This window comes from Pteronotus mesoamericanus, unplaced genomic scaffold (assembly GCF_021234165.1).
Source record: "Pteronotus mesoamericanus isolate MK-2021 breed Mesoamerican mustached bat unplaced genomic scaffold, CSHL_Meso_final contig_20, whole genome shotgun sequence".
In the NCBI taxonomy this organism is placed as follows: domain Eukaryota; kingdom Metazoa; phylum Chordata; class Mammalia; order Chiroptera; family Mormoopidae; genus Pteronotus; species Pteronotus mesoamericanus.
The window spans coordinates 75,919,836-75,934,088 of record NW_026555085.1 but is presented as its reverse complement, the minus strand read 5'-3'; the positions used below and the strand labels follow the sequence as shown (position 1 = coordinate 75,934,088).

The window sequence follows — 14,253 nt, the reverse complement described above, 5'->3', positions numbered from 1 at the left end:
AATAAGTGCAAGTACAATTTTAGGTCTTTTGTCAGTCAATGTACTTTAAATGATATTTATGATACAGTATAAGTTTCTCAGTACCTCTCTGATATCTCTTGATTCTCTCCAAGTTTCTCAAAGGTTATTAACATTCTTGAAAGTAAAATAAGGAACTTCCTAAATTTAGGATACTATTAGGACTATATATATCTTAATATGTACATAATATATATTATTTTTAATATCTAGAGTTTATGATACAGAGGTCAGAGCCTTCTCCTAGATTGAAGTTCATAAATTCTCAATTGGCTTGTGAAGCCAATAGGTATACTTCTTTTTGTCTAACTTGGTTTCTGGGAAGACTTCATTCAAATCTTCAATGGTCACCTGATCAAATGGAATTATGTTCTTCATCTTCTCCAGCTCTTTCTCATATTGCTCAATCCTGGCCTTTGAGAGAGACAAAAACTCAGCACAACTTTTCACTTCTTTTTTCTTCAGCATCCACCAGGGCACTATATTTATCCTCTGGTACAAGGGAGCTTCAAGATATTAAACTTCTCAAAGTCATCTACTGAGCCGGCCTTTGCTATGTTGGCCTTGTAGTAAGACTAGTCAATAGCAGGTGGATTCTCAGGTATGGTAGCCACCCTGGAGGTGAAGGTCTCATTCCAGGATTTCAGGAAGTTAGCAATGGCCTTCTGGTTTTGAGGTATTATCTCCCCAAAAGCTAACCAGTCAGTAAACTTTCAGAGCAAGTTTTTGCCCAGCCATCTTGTTATCTTTCTCTGACCTGAGCCCCATTAGGCTTTAATCTTTGGGAAAGTCCCCATAAGGTCACAGAATCTATAAATTATTCTTCTGAAACATAGATGAAGTAGGAGAGAATTGCTTATAAAAAGAGTAAAGGGGTTGTGAGTAAACTCAAGAACAAAGCATATTCTAATGTGTATGTGTGATGCTAAAAAAAGGACTTTAGGAGACTTGAGATTTCAGAAAAGGAAATTACTGTATGTGTTCAAGGCTTTCTGCATGGTGTTAGTTTAATGTCCATACTGAGATATTTTATCCAATAGAGTCTACATGTTTTTTCTGAGCCCTGCACTTATAATGACTTTGACCAACTCAGCTTTGTTTTCTTTACTATAAAAATTTTGCAGAGACCATCTTTTCAATCCATATGATTCATACCAAATTATTACTACTTATCTATCAGGTGAAAAAGATCCATGATTCTCATAACAAATTTGAGAAGTAAAGAGAGACATGAAGGGAAACTTAATCTAATCCTTCTATTTACAGAAAACCACTGTTAACAATTGCATTTACTTCCAAATGTTTCTCTCAAATGTTTCACTCTTTGTGTGTGTGTATCTACAGATACATATATATCCTTTTTTTACTTAAAAAAGGATGATTTTGTGTGAATTTTATCATGCTATTAAAATAATACTTGTAAGATTGTTTTTAGTGACTACGTGATTGTCATATGCTTGTATCAACATTATATTACTTTGTTTAAGCATTCCCTAATCTTTAGACAGTTAGATTTTTCTTAATGTTTTATAACTATTATGAATAACACTGCAGTGAGCACACATTTTTGTTCACCTTTCTAGTCACTTCATTCCATATTACTTTAGTTAACAGATATATACTTAGCCTCTATTATAAGCCAGAGGCACTGTTCAATCAGCTAAACATACAGCAAAAGAAAAACCAGGCCACTCTCTGCCCTCCCTGCCATCATGGTGATTATGACCTGCCAGTAAAGAACATCATGGAATTACTGTAATTATGAGTGTAATGACTATTACAAAGAAGGAGTGTAGCAGGTCCTGTGTCTTACTCATTTCAGCCTGTCATAACAGAATACCATAGACGAGGTGGCTTGAACAACAGGAATTTATTTTCACAGGCTGAAGGCTGGAAGTCTGAGATCAGGGCATAACTGGGTTCTCGTGAGGGCTCTCTCCCTGGCTTGCAGATGAACAGCACCTTCTTACCGAGTGCTCACACAGCCTTTCCTCAGTAGGTGTGCTTGGAGAGAGACCTCTCTCTTCCTCCAATTCTATCCTTATATGCCATAATTGAACCTTAATTATCTCCTAAAAGCCTTATCTTTAAGTGTAGTCACATTGGAGATTAAGGCTTCAACTTAAGAATTGGGGGGAGGGGAAATGTAGCCCATACCACCTTGGGAGGATTTAAGAAGAAATTTGAGTTAAATATTTTCTTCAAATGTTCAAAAACTTTAGGGTTTTAATAATTTTATTTTTGATTTAAATGTACTCTTTTAGGGTTGCCAGATTTAGCAAAGAAAGATATTTCTAGAATGTCCATTAAATTTCAATTTCAAATAAATAGCAAAAATATCTTTGGTATATGTATGCCCCATATAATATATGGTGTCCTGTAATTTTTCTGGCAATCATTCTTTTCATGATCAATGCTACTTTAAAAAAAAAAGGCCTCTGTAAGAGATTATATCCTATATATTTGTTATTCTACAGGACACCTAGCCTAGATATTTTTTTGTTAAATTAACATGTGAACAGTGAGATTATTTTTAAAGTGTCCAGGTATAATATATTGTGACTTTTGTCTTAACATTTCTGTGGGTAGACACTTAAAAAATGCTATTTCTCCTGTATTGTTTTCTAAATTCGTAAGGTCTGTTATTATTTGACTAAAATATTTTTATTATTTATACTGCATTTGTTCCTAAAACATCTAAACATATATATAACATCATTTTTATCACTTTATAATATTTTAAATGGAGAAAGTCTTGTTTAAAAAAATCATCCTCAATTTCTTATCATTTCTTCACAGACTCTTTATTATAAAGTGAACATGTAACTTCTCTTGAAAAATCTGTACTCCTGGAAAACTACTTTTCATAAATACTCAGAACAATGTGGCGATGGTGTAGGGCTTTTAGACGACGTGTTGGTTGCACCTCTTCACATTAATTCTTTGTCCTAAGGCTGCCATTCACTGTATTTTAGGCAAGGTAACTCTTATCTCAAGAGTAGGGTTTCAGCTGCTAGAATACTTTGTGACTCTCAACCACTTTCTCTGCCTTACAGGCTTTATAACTGTTCCTTGAAAAACACTCAAGCCAAGAAGGTGGCACAATTAGCATTTACCTCAATACTGTCACAGAAACGCTACCCAAGATAATTTTACACTCAGCCATAGACACACTATACGATTTTTTTCAAGGGATTACCAATTGGAAATGAGAGCTGAAATGTATCCTATACAGTATGATTGTACATACAAAGTTCTAACGTCTAAAGAAACACAATGTCACCCTATCTGTGGAATCTAGCTGCCCAACAAAATATTCAACAAATATTTATTACATGGAAGTATCTGATTTGAATGTCAGTGTTCTCTAAATTACTTTACTGGTCTCCAAACTCCTTTTCAGATTTCCTGAGATTGCTTTTCTTTCTCTTCTCACCTCTAAGCTCATAAACACAGTGCATTGTCTTGCTTATCATCTCTAAAGGAGTAAACTCTACTTGAATGTCCCAAGCTCCTCACTAGTAAATACGGAATTGTAAGCTGTTTGGAATGGGGAACATAATAATATAAAATTATGTTTTCTTCTTCTAGTCAGGTTTTGATTTAATTCACATAAGCAGAAGCTGTGAATTAAAAATATTTGTGTGAAGAATTGAGAGGAATACCTTAATTTTCTGTTTCCAAAGGAAGCATGTGTTTTTAGATGTCTGAACTATAAGTATTTTAATACAGAGTTCCAAGTGGCAGCTACTTTGCTATGGACAACTTCTTGACGACTAGTGACTTTCAAATTCTACAGTTCCTTTAGGACCTAAGCTACATGGAAATAAGAAATTTTATTATTTTGCTCACTTCTCTCTAGTGCCTGGAGTAGCATGTGACGCACGGTATATTTCCTTTAAACATTTATTGAATTTATGAATAAAGTATAGCAAAAAAAGTTTGCTTGATTCACCTCCTGAGTATATAATCATGAACGAATGCTTGGTGAAGTAAGAGGGATACTCATAATTAGCACTAATTTCTCTCTTACTGTCAAGGTGGGTGTTCATCGGGCATACCAACTCTTTCTAATTGATGTTTTGAAAATTCCCCTTGCCAAACATTAGTGACTTTTGTCCTGCCATGTTTACATACCTTAGACCAAGCACAGGCACTTTTTGAAGTTAATTAAAGATTCACTTATGTTAAATATTTCCGGATGATAGCAAGAGACCAACTTGGTAGACAATAGAAATAATCTCTAGTACTTCCCTCTGTGATTTTTCTCAGACAGGTCCTGAAGGGTCTGGTCCTAATGGGATTGATAGAAACAAGATGGGGTGATGGGGAGATGGGGAGATGCTGCGCTGCTGCTTATAGCAAGAGAACGCACATGCACTCAGAGACAAAGATCGCCCACTTCAGCCTTTGCATATCTGACTGTGCATTACGTAGGACAAATGTAAAACTCCCCAACTGGTTTCCCATGCCACCCAGCGCCTTTCTAGTATGCCTTTCATTTATTTGTTGTAGTGTGTTCGAAGGCTAATGTTATACCAATTTAAAAGATAATCTTATCAGATTGTACCCCAACCTTTTCACCTGAAAATATCCTTTTATTTTCTCCCACAATTGACTGGGTTTTGATTTTATTTATTTAAAAACTATATTTATAAACTAAATTTTAATTTTATGTTAGCAATTGTTCATCAGTTTCTCATCAGAAAATGGTAAGCTGTTACCACAAGGTGTTATTTAGTTCAGCCAAGAGCAAAGACACATCGTTAACCCTGAGGAATTTGATCATAGGTAAAACATGTGACTCTCCATAGGTTCTGAAATATTCGGAATAGTTTCCGTGGACCCTTGGGGGTCCCAGGCTGAGAATGATATCAGGGTTCACATTGGGACCAACTAGGAAGCTTAAAAATACTAGTGCTCAGGCTTCATTCCAGGCCAATTAAATCAAAATTTCTGGACCATAGGGTGACTTTTTAAAAATAATAAATTCACAGGGTTAAAGATGTTCAACACTATAGATGTGTGATTTAATGCATAAATGGGGTTAAAACCACTGCAGAGTGTCACATATCTAAAGTAAATGTTAAAAATAAAAGGAAAAGGAGAAGAAATTTTTTTAAAAAACCTGAAAAGCCTGCTTCAGAGGATGCATCAGTGACTGACCTTTGGAACTGCGGGTCTGGCCTCTCTCGCTAACGGCAACTTCAGAAAGTGAGGGCAAAGTGCGCCCTCTCCCCTGAAGCATCTCCCTTCTCAAGGCACCTCTCAATAATGGAACAGGCCACTGCCACACCTGACAGGAAACAGGAGAGTGAACTCCAGCTCAAGATGTCTCAGGATTAAATTCCCTGCGTTCAGTGAAATACATGCGGGCACCATTTATTTCTCAATTGTCGTTCCTTGGGCCCAACTATCCTGCAAATCCCGCAAATGGCTTTCTTCCCTTTTCACATAGCTTTGGTGTCATCCCTTCTCTCAACCCCAACTTTGGCTAACATTTCAGTGCCAACCAGGGTTACACCTGCCTGAGAGTAAGTAAGGGGCAGGCAGAATTTTTACTCTTCCTATGGTTCCACAGGCCCCAGCCCCGGCCCTCTTGTTCCTCACTGGTGACCATTCAAAACCTCAAGAGAAGTAACGTATTTAGTAAAGATACCCAATATTGCCCTTTAGGCGTTGCAGATGAACAGAAGCATTCCAGGTGATTCGGGAGATTATTGCTGCTGGAAACATTCATTGTTTCCAATGACAATGAATGCCTGCAAAGGGCAAGATTGATAAGAAATGAACAATAAAATAATGCAACATCAAGGTTCTCTGATTCAGTATGTTTGCAACTGTCTTATAACAAAAACAGGAGACTTCCATAGGTTCACTTTGATAAAATTAGTATATCTGGGGTACGTTACGGATTTTAGAAAAAAATGCCTTTTCTTTTTCTTTTTTTTTTTTCCCTATCATTCCTTTCTAAAAGGCAGGCATTGTAAGGGACCTCAAATAAAAATCATTGGACACTACCTTCTGGCTAAGTTAGGGAATATAGAAATAGTTCAGTGACTAGCCTCAGAGGCCACTTAGCTGAGAGGACAGAACAAAGGCTTTGGAGAAGTCCAGACCTGGGGTTAAACCTATGTTCTATTTTTTTGCTAGCTGTGTGATTTTAGGCAAATCACTTAACCTTCATAAGGCTTAGATTCTGTAAAGGGAGACTGATAATCTTGTCTCATAAAGTTGTTAGGATTGAATGAGCAATGCCTGTAAAGATGTTAGTACTGACCCTGTTGTTTAGGGGCAATTCACATTGCTTTTTACAGAATTAAAAAAAAAATCACTTTTAAATGATAACAGTACTTTTCATGTATGTGGAAAATTATAATCAACCATAACACTGTAGGAATTCACAAAAGCGATAATAAAATAAATTCCTGGTTATCAAAAGGTGGGAAACGGCCATAGGACTTCATAGTTTCCAGTACACTTTCTTATTTGATTATCTGATGAATTTAATCACAGGTAAAAGCACAAGTTTCTAAAAATCAGTGAAATGTGTTTTCAGTTTGATGAGCTTTTTGCTCTTGATTCTTTTTCCCCAGATTCCCTAACAAAAACCTCTGAGCTGGCAGTGTTCCATTCTTGTTTCTCCTGCCCCGCTTTTGCCTCTGTGCCCCTCCCAGGGCTAAATCCTCACACCCCAGCCACCCTGGACCCACACCCCTGACCCCGAGGGATTGTTGTCCACGTCATACTTCTCTCAGCACCTTTAGGACTTCTGTTCACTACCAGCTCATGCTTCGTCATATTGCTCATTTTCTACTTTGTATCTATTTCCTAATTTCCCGACTAGACTCTGAACTCAAGGGCTGACCATTGTTCAGATTCATTTGCTGGACCTTATTTTCCGTATAACCCACAAATCTTAATTACATAAATTGGATTGTCATACACACACATCTTCAAATCTTATGCTTTTGAGAATATCTTGGCTCTCTGAGATAAAGGATTTTTTAAAATATATATATTTGTAGAAAATAGATTAAGAGATTTGATTCATAAGGGGTCAAACATTTAAAAAGAAACTGAAGTTTGTTTGGAATGCCAAGCTTAATTATAATATGTATATTTATATTATGCATTTTAGATCATGGGACCAAGCCTAAATATGACAGTCTGTATGATGGGATTTACATGTTTACTTACATATATAGCATAGAAAATCTTGGGGATGGACAAAATGATCATAAGGACAAGTCCAACTTGTCCAAGCACATGGGGTTTAAATTCACACTATCCTATTAACACTATGCTCTCAGGTACATAGAATACACTAAATATATCATTGTTTTGTGTGAAGGGCTTTCTATAGCCCTGTTGACCTAATATGCCACTTGTTCAGAGGAAGATTTTATCAGAATTCACAATTGCTCCACTGTTCACAAAAAGGCGTAATTTTTCTGTGCATGGGAAGAGAGTTTTGGTAACTGCCTTGAAAGAAGGCATTGTTATTTTCTCATCACTTGATTCACTATTTCTTTCCCCATTTGCTATTTCTTTTAAGGATGAATGTTCTTTTATTTTTATATATTTAAGCTTCTCACTTTTAGTTTTTATCTGATTTTAAAAATTTGTTTTCAGTGACTGACTATTACATGTAGATATTTTACAGGAGATAAAACATCTTTCCAATGTATGAGTATTTTCCACCATCACTGTCATTTCCTCAGACTGATCTTGTTAGTATAATTCCTCACAGTGAAAAATATAATGATGAGTCACCTCATTATTGGACAAAAATCATGACTACTAAAATGTGTGTACTATACTAACTTGGGAAGATTAGAAAAATTGAAATGAAATTAAAATGTAAAACTAGTTAAATTCTTTAAATTTAAAATTTTAAATATTTAATAAAGCCTCCCTCTGGAACTGAGGATTCAGCTGACATGGTTGGCTAGACTGGGTACAAGGAGTTAACCCACTTATGGTTAGAAGAGCCAGCACTGAGGACATACCCCATGTGGTTGGTGGATTGTTTACACACAGAAGATTGAACAAATAACTAAATACTGCATATGGAGGAAAATGGGAGCCGGGCTTCTTGCTGTTAGAGATAAATGATACAGATATAAAAAACAGAGATTGTCAGAATAAATGCTGGGTTGGAATCTGTGATGTTGATGGAAACGCGTGAGTTGTTTTCTTTGATACAGATAAAAGTAGATAGATATACAGGATCTGGCACAAACAATGCCCCTTTTTTATTACAAAATCTTTTATTATAAAGCCATAAGCATGTAATTCTGTAACATAGCAATATCACACTCAAGCACACCATATGACATTTTAGGTGAAATGCTCAAATTAAACTCTAAATTATTACACCCATATTATTTCCCTGCCAACCACACTCAAGCAGGCATCACTTCTCCTGGACCTATAGATAGATAGATACAGATATAGATAGACATAGATAGAGATAAGTAAGATTCTAATTGTATTAGTTTGTTTGGGCTGCCATAATAAAATACCACAGACTGAGTATCTTAAAAAACAGACATTTATTTTCTCACAGTTCTGGAGATCGGAAGTCTGAGATCATGGCGCCAGTATGGTTGGATGTGATGAGAACTCCCTTCCTGACTTGAGGACAGCTGCCTTCTCAGTATGCCCTCACATGGCCTTTCCCTGGCGCATGGATATGAAGAAAGAGAGTACTCTCTGATGCTTCTCCTTATAAGGACACTAATCAAATTGGATCAGGGCCCTACCCTTATGAATTCATTGAATCATTACCTTTCTCTAGGCCCTGTCTCCAAATACAGCCACAGTGGGAGTTAGAGCTTTAACATATGAATTTAGGAGAACACCGATAGTCCATAACACCAATATATATCAATGAAGATACCTGGCATCCAGATCTTGATTCACAAAAAGGAACCAGGACTCCTTAAAGAAATGGCTGATTCCAGGGCTGGGGCAAAGAAAATTCAAGATGAGTCTAGAATATCTTATTGAGCCAGATGGTAAAAAAGTGGTCAAATGATGACACATAAACCAAATTGTGTGATCTTCCATTTGCCAAATCTGGGACAACTTAAGCATCAAAATGAAATGATGGATTATAACACATTTAATAAAATAGAAAACTATCTATCTATTAGTAATTCTGTGGCTATATAGGTGTTAGATAAAGAAAAGGAGCAGAGGGAAAGCTCTACCTTAAAGTAGAAAGGATAATGGAAATTTCCACTTTACGAGTACAACTACAATTATCAATTCAAGCAAAGAGAAATCATTGATGTTGGCTAGCTCATGATGGTTTGATGAAGATCAGAGTACTTATATTTTCAATGTTTATCCTATCAAAATACTTGTTAATAACTTATTAATCAGTAGTACAAACAATGGCAGACATCATCGTAACCAGGTGGTGAAAGTTAATAGCACCCATAGTGGGACAAATTCAGTGCTTCCGCATTCAGGACTCCCAGAAGAACACCGCATCACTGCTGTGCTTCCCGTCATAAAGCGCACTCTGAATCTAATCATGAGGAAGAGTCAGACAAACCCAGGATGAAGTGCACTCCATGATATAACAGTTCTGTACTCTTCAAAAAATAAGAAGGACAATGAACACAAGAAAAGACTGAAGAACTGTTCTTAGTTGAAGGAACTAAAGGGACATGGCAACTAAACACAAGGAATCCTTGATTGGCTCCTCAATTTATATCTTATTGGAACAATCAGTGATGTTTGAATGGAGCCTGTGAATTTGATGGTTGTAATTTATCAGGGTTAATTTTCTAATGCAGATGTTCTGTGCCTATGTAGGAGAGTATCCTTATTTTTAGAAAACACACACTAAAATTTTGAGGGTTAATGAAGCATTTGTCTGCTACTTATTTCTGGATGGTTCAGAAAAAATATGTATACCACATGGAGTAATTATGTAATATTAGACATCTTTTACATACATATGTGTGTACACACACACACATATACACACATATATAAGAGAGAATGTGCTAAATGTGAGCAATGAGCTAACCTGCATGTAGGTAATATGGTAGTTCTTCATACCATTCTTGCAACTTTTGTGTATTTTTGAAACTATTTCAAAATAAAGGGTTAAAAAATTAATGAATTTCAGTGCAAACAATATAAGAAATGAACTTAAATCAATTATTGAGAATTAACAACTGTAAAAGAAATTATCCTGAGACAACACCTTAAGGTATGATATATTGGAAAAAATTGTATATAATACAAATTCTTTTGGAAAGAATCATAATCTGTATGAACAGTAATTGGCTGAGATCAAATCAAGAGACGTAAGAGTGTGGGCATAAAGGAAACCTCCTTTACTGCAACTTCATTGCTGAAGTGTAGATGGTTATTCCTTCCTCGTTCCAAAATAAAATATACTGAGGTGTGGACTTATTGGAGAAAAAGTTTCCTGAACTTGCTTGAAAATTAAATGTAATTATTCTCTAATTTTCCTCAGTGATCCAGGGAAAATGTTGCTGGATTTGCATCATCGTGAAATTATTTGGCTTAGCCTTATGTATGTATTAAATCTTATGCCTTGGTGATAACAGGAAACAAACACTTGATATTTTTTCAACTTAAGCATTATCTAATCTGTAGACAGCTGGAAGAGCATAATGTGAGGATAAGAGTGCTCCCTTCTTACTGGGATAAGAGGACTTGGGGGCTTCCTGGAGGGCCCACATTTTTTTAAACCTTATCCAACAATGACAGATGACCTGGTACCTTTATTTATTTACTTCTTTAATTTAATATTTTTATTGTATTTTTTTCATTACCATTTAGTCCCCTTTTATCCCCCTCAGTCCCCCACAGTCACGACATTGTTGTCCATGTCTAGGAGTCCTTCCTTCTTTTTGCTCAATCTCCCAACCCTGTAATCTCCCCCTGCGCTTAGCTGTCATCCTGTTCTCTATCCATGATTCTGCCTCTACTTCGCTCGTTAGTTCAGTTTGTTCATTAGATTTCACATATGAGTGAAACCATATGGTGTTTGGACCTGGTACCTTCAGATCAAAGTGTATTCTATACTAGTGGTTCTCAAAGTCTGGTCCCCAACCAACAGCATCAGCATCACATGGGAATGTGTTAGAAGTGCAGATTATCAGGCCTTCCCCAGACTTATTGAATTAGAAATGCTAGGTGTGGGGCCCAGCAGTCTGAGCTTATTAAATTCTTCAGGAGATTCTGAAGCGCACATTAAATGTTGTGAACTGCTGATAACTCATTCACTCAGCAAGTTTGAAAGAATGCTGTCTCTTAAGGAATACTCAGACACCTATGTCTCCTCAGAAAGGGGACTAATTCCCAATTTCCTTGCAGTTAAAAGCCTTCAGGAAGAAAAAAACACCATAATGTAAATGGTTTGAGGTCTCAGGGGACTGCTTAATATGACCATAAATAAAAATTTCAAAACAATTAGGGCATCACCAAAAGCTCATTTTATCCTCTTGTGATTAAATGCACCAAGGACTTGCTACTTGGCTATTGTAATTTTATATCCACCTCTATATTAAGGTTCTTGGTTTGCAGTACTTGCTTTTGGGAACCAAATGCCTGTCATTTTATGGCACCATGGAGTCATTAGCAAAGGCTTTTATATAATGCATTGGATCACTATGTGAACACATCCTGTGCATTAAATGGAAGTGGCTCAATACAATACCTGCAGGCCAGCAATTATGAAGTTTTTTCTGAGGGCAAGCAGAGGAGTCTGTGTAAGTTTAGTATAAAGCAGGCTGGGAAAGCCAGGCAACCTTAGAAGAGATGTGGGAAGGATGAGGACTGGAAGGAAGCAGAAGAGAGAAGTTTGCTTCTAAATTCCCCACCTGCCAGAGAGCAGAGGTGAACTCTCAGTAGATGTGCCTAGCCTGCCAGCTTCACATTCCTGAGTGGTCCGGGTGTCTTCCATTCACAAGTTTCACAAAGGTGCAAGAGCACTCAGTCATATTTTGTTTGAATGCTTCTAACACAGGTAGTGCTTTAGTCTGTTTGGGCTACTGTAACAAATATACCATAGATTGGGTGGCTTAAAGAACAAACATTGGTTTCTCAGAGTCCTGGAGGCTGGGAAGTCCAAGATGAAGGCGCCCAGCAGCTGTTTGATGAGAGCCCTCTTCCTGCTGCTCCCTCAATATCCCTCATCTCACTGTGTCCTCACATGGCAAAAGGAGGGCTAGAGAACTCTCTGGTGTCTTTTAGAAGAGAACTAACCACACTCACGAGGGCTCCACCTTCGTGACCTAATTGATTTCCAAAGGACCCACCTTCAAATACCATAACATTGAGGATTTGGTTTCATCATATAGATTTTGAGGAGATATAACGATCACCACATACACCTATATATGAAGATAGTTATTTAAGTAGTTTGGACTGGTCATTCATTCTCTCTGCCAGAGAACAATCACCATATCTCTGAGATCTTTGAGAATAAAATGTTCACCTTCTAGGTCAAATTTTGCCTGAGGTTCTCTGTAACAGCTAGAAAATGTCATTTTTCCTGTTTATAAACTACCTACTTCTCTGCATTAGAAACAAAACCAATTCTTGTTAATAAACTGATACACTTGTGCCACAGATAATTATAATATTATCAGTTCCACTTAACAATCCATTTATTGGCATTCCAGGATGTGCAGCCCCAAATGGACCAAAGCTCCCTCTTGTGGGTGTCTCCGCCCCCGGCCTAAGACACAGGTGGGATTGGAAGTTTCACTCACCCAGCAACCTGAGGTGAGGGCCATTCCATATAGTAGGGCCATGTGCAGACTACTGCTACAGTTAGTATTCTGAGCCCTCCAACTTCAGAGTACTTAAATGGTGGCCGTCCAGGAGGTCCTGGGGGCCAGTGGTCCTGGAGCTCTCCGAACAATCCAAATCCATCAGCTTTTGCCCAGTGCCATCTACTTGCTCCCTGGGTTCCACTTTACCTTTCTCCAAGCACTTAAAATTTTTTTCTTTTCTAAGGACGGCAACCCTAACACGTGCCTTCTAATAAAAGATGTCCTTGAACCCTCCATCAGGCCTTTGCAGGGAAAACAGGCTCCCACAGTATTCTGCTGCATTAGTTCAAGTGATGTGCAATTTCTTGCCTACACCACAGCGGGGAAAAGTGAGTACAGTTCAGTTTAGTTACCTTCATCCTCTTTGCTCCCACTGGTCAGAGTTATGTGCTTTTCCTGGAAGATTCAGGAACATGCTATGCTTTATTATCTTTGATTCTTTCAACATACTGCTCTGTCATCAACAATAACATTAGAGCTAAAATTGTGGAATATCTACTATGCGTCCGATGCTTTCATGAGGATATTGCCTCTGTGTGTTTATTGAAATCTCACAAAACTTTTTGGGTAGTTACTATTGATATGTCCATGTTTAGATAAATACCGAAACTCCGGGGATTGTCTAATTTGTCCAAGGGCTGGTAGCTAGTTAGTGTCAGAATAAAAGTCAGGTCTGGTTATTGTGACCCTGGCTCTGGCTAACTCTTACTCATCCTTTAGCTCAGGGTCGTCTGGTGCAAGAAGCTTTCTGACTCCAGTCTAGGACCTCTTTTTTTGTCTCCCACAGCGTTCTCTGCCCCTTTGCACTGCAAGGTTTTCTTTTACACATGTCATTCACCTCTTGCTTCTGGCTTAGGCCTGTTTTGAGAATGGTATTTATGAAGTTGGGGGTGGGGGTTCGTGACATATCAATATTTTTTGCTTTTGGGACATCTGTGTTTTCATACTGCAACTGTGTACGCACTCATATTTTAGCTGTATTGATGAAATGTGCGTAAACTGTTTGAATTCCATCTGATTACATTAGAACATGAGGTGTTCAGAAGAAAGGTAAGAAATGATTGAAAGAAGGGCAAGGGTGTTTATACATGTTTGGGGTGTTTGATAGTCTGGCGCCTGTGGGGACAACTGTGCTTCTGCTCTTTGAACTTGGGCTGATCAGTATTTGAACTTCAGCTGTTCTCCCACTTGAAAATGCAGTGTTTATACCCTGCCTTTATACCCTGGGTTTGGAATTTTGAGCAGATCATTTTAAATTCTCTGAGCATCTATTTTCTTTATTTAAAAACTTTTTTAGTTCTAAAGCTACATGTCTTACTTCAAAAATGTATTTATAACACTGAATAAAAATATGAATTGAGAATTTTCTAAGTAAAAGCAGGCAAATGAAAATAACTATTCA

General features: G+C 37.3%; 1 pseudogene; it reads right to left on the bottom strand.

Moving 5' to 3' along the window:
- Positions 1-273: 273 nt before the first annotated feature.
- On the bottom strand, positions 274-756 carry LOC129067197 (ATP synthase subunit d, mitochondrial-like; annotated as a pseudogene).
- Positions 757-14,253: the final 13,497 nt, after the last annotated feature.